General features: G+C 37.4%; 1 pseudogene; it reads left to right on the forward strand.

The window, feature by feature from the left end:
- The first annotated feature begins 927 nt into the window (after positions 1-927).
- Positions 928-1,490, forward strand: LOC101969753 (small ribosomal subunit protein uS8 pseudogene; annotated as a pseudogene).
- The last annotated feature ends 2,051 nt before the right edge of the window (positions 1,491-3,541 follow it).

Consider the following 3,541-nt stretch of genomic DNA (forward strand, 5'->3'; position numbering starts at 1 on the left):
TGGCCTTGATGATCATTTATAGTAATGTACTTTATAGTCAATTATAAAACCAAAGACAACTATTGTTGATCTTCGTTTCCAACTCTAAAGGGCTATGTATCTTAACTTATCCAAATGACCAGATGGGAAATGATGGCATTTTCGACTAAGAAATGACAGTGCTGAAATCTTTAAAAAATCTTCTTGTTTTTGTTATTCTAAAAACACTTGTGGTTTTCTGTAGTGTTTGAGCTACACAATGGGAGAATTATTATTATTTTTTAAAAATATTTTTTGTAGTTGTAGATGGACAGAATACCTTTATTTTATCTGTTTATTTTTATGTGGTGCTGAGGATTGAACCCGGTGTCTTATGCATGCTAGGTATGCACTCTGCTGCTGAGCTATAGCCCCAGCCCAGGGGAGAATTATTTCATGTTGTATTTTTAACTCCCCAAAATTGTTTGGATCTCTACGCATAAATAGTATAGAATGATAATGTATGGTATTTGCTGATTAAGAAAACTTACATTCTGTCTTCTACTCTTCAGCAGAGAATAATAAGTGGAATTTCTTATCGATATCAATGTTTTTCCTTTGATCACAGAGAGACAAGGAGAAAGAGCAATAAATTGTTCTGTAGCCAGTTTGGTGAAGAGTAGCTGATTTTCCAGACACAAACACACACACACACACACACACACACACACAAACAATTGGTAGCGCGCTCCATGAGGCACTGGGTTTGATTCTCAGTACCACATAAAAATAAATTAAAGATATTGTGCCCACCTAAAACTAAAAAATAAATATTAAAAAAGACTATTATATATGCATATATATGTAAAGTCAAGAATCTACTTTAATTTATTTACTTTTATTTATTTTGGGGGCACTGGGAAGAATCTGCTTTTAAATGTTCTTTCTCACTCTTTCCATGCCACCATTATGGTATGAAGGAATGTCTTGGCTAATGTTCTCAAGACCATAAACAAAAGATAGGCGCTGGCCCTGCTTTGTAATCCCAGCCACTCAGGAGGCTGAGGCAGGAGTATAACAAGTTCCAGGCCAGTCTCAGCAATGTAGCAAGACTCTGTTTCAAAAGAACAAAGAAAAAAAAAAAAAAAAAAAGAAAGAAAGAAAAAAGAGTGGAAGAGAAAAAGAAAAAGACACTATTGGAAAGAAAGGCAAATAGCAGGTTGTCATTAGGCCATGTGCCACAGTTGTCCAGTTTTGTGTGATGAAGCATGGTTACCATGAACTTGAAATCACTGATGATCACAGAGCTGGGAAAATTATTTATGAACTTTACAGGCAGGTGGGACAAATATGGGGTGATCAGCCCCAGATTTGATATGCAACTCAAAGATCTAGAAAGATGGCAGAATAATCTGCTTCCATCCTGTCAGTTTGGTTTCATTGTATTGATAACCTCCGCTGGCATCCAGGGCCATGAAGAAGCAAGATGAAGATAGACAGGAGGGGGCTGGGGTTGTGGCTTTGCGGTATAGCACGTGCGAGGCCTGGGTTTGATCCTCAGCACCACATAAAAATAATAAATAAAATAAAATCCAACTACAAATAAAAAAATAAATTAAAAAAAATATACAAGAGGGAAAATTTTGGAATTCTTGGGGCTGGGGATGTGGCTCAAGCAGTAATGCGCTTACCTGGCATGCGTGTGGCCCGGGTTCGAGCCTCAGCACCACATACAGACAAAGATGTTGTGTCCACCAAATACTAAAAAATAAATATTAAAAAAAAATCTTGAAATTCTTTTCTGGGGGAGATATAGTACATACATACAAATAAAACACCTCAAAGGAAAAGTAGATAAATACATATTCTTCCTGTCTGCTTTGGTGTTTTCTTTTTTTAATATTTATTATTTTTTAATTGTAGTTGGACACAATATCTTTATTCATTTATTTTATGTGGTGCTGAGGATCGAACCCAGGGCCTCCCACATGCTAGGCAAGCGCTCTACTGCTGAGCCACAACCCTATCCCCTAGCTTTGGTGTTTTATGGATAAGAATGGATGAAGGATACTCACCATGTGTTTCAGAATGATCATTCTCTGTTATGATAAAGTTGGGTCAAAAACAATCTACTGACATATTAGCTTACATTACACCAGCTTTATATGGAATATAAATTAACACAAGTTTAACTGTTAAAGCCACTGTCAATCCAGTATTGGTAAACTATCATAGAAGAGCCCAAAAGTCTACCTCCCTTTCCCAAATGAATCAATTAACACTGAGCCAACAGGCTCTTAAATTTTGTTGGGATTGTGCTCCTTTGATGACATTTTAATTTAGCTTTTTTCTTTTCTTTTTAAATGATAGATGCACCAACAGGTACATCAGTAAGATGCAATTATGTAGTGTCTCCTTCCAAAGAGGGAAGCTTTACCCATGGGATTGAGGCTTATTAACCTTGGCCTAATTGTGGTCTTGAGCTGTCACTCATTTATTATTTATCTTCATACCCTCTAACCTGGTTCTCTATCCACTTTAAACAAACAAGACAGCCTAAGGCACTCTTAAACCACCTAAGATACAGACATTTTTCTACTTAGCCTAAATCTGTAGACCTTCTCCTTGTAAAAGGTAGATAGTGGGGCTGGAAGTGCAGTTCAGTGGTAGAGAGTTTACTTACCATGTCCGAGGTCTTGAGTTCAATCCCTAGCACTGAAACAACCAAACAACAAAAATCAACAAAAAACTAGCTGAACTTTGTAGGACCAGCAGCAGAATTCTTGGAATAAATCACTTAATTTTTACATTCTTTGAGGAATCCAAGACTTAAAAAACTATTGGAAGGAAATTTTTAGGGATATAATTTCAGACATTTGTCAGTAGAGGCTGGGAGACATTCAGTGTGTACCCCTCTGCCTGTGCATCAAAGGGAGGCCCTAGTCAATGTCAGTGTTTCCAGCATCAACAGAGAAAGTAATCTAATGTCAATAGACGGGTAGGGTTGTATGGAAGACTGAATTTGCAGTCATCTCTCCCTATCTGGAGGGATTAGTTTCAGGATCCACTTGGGTACCAAACTCCATGGATGCTTAAGACCCTTACAGAAAATGTCCTAGTATTTAAATATGTCCTGCCCACATGCACATCCTCCTGTGTACTTTAATCATCTATTACTTTATAGTAGTGAATGCAACGTATATGCTATGGATATAGTTGATAAACCTATTGTTTAGGAACGATAACAAGAAAAAAAATTTATGTATGTTTAGTAGGAATGTAATTTTTTTTTTGTACTAAGGATTGAACCCATGGATGCTGTACCACTGAGTTATAACCTCTCCCACTTTTTATTTTTCATTTTGAGACATGGTCTTGCTAAATTGCTAAGCCTGGCCTTGAACCTGCCATTGGCTCAACTTTACTGGCAATAGATTTCTGACCCATGTAAACATGAGGTCCCAACATGCCTCAGGCTCTCTCTGTCCTCCAGTTCACACTGGGAAGGAGTGGGATCTCTCTAATCCTCAACCTCACTGTGGTTCTCTTTCCCAATTTCAAAACAATGTTCTACTCAAGCAAC

Source organism: Ictidomys tridecemlineatus, chromosome 7 (genome assembly GCF_052094955.1).
Source record: "Ictidomys tridecemlineatus isolate mIctTri1 chromosome 7, mIctTri1.hap1, whole genome shotgun sequence".
Lineage (NCBI taxonomy): Eukaryota > Metazoa > Chordata > Mammalia > Rodentia > Sciuridae > Ictidomys > Ictidomys tridecemlineatus.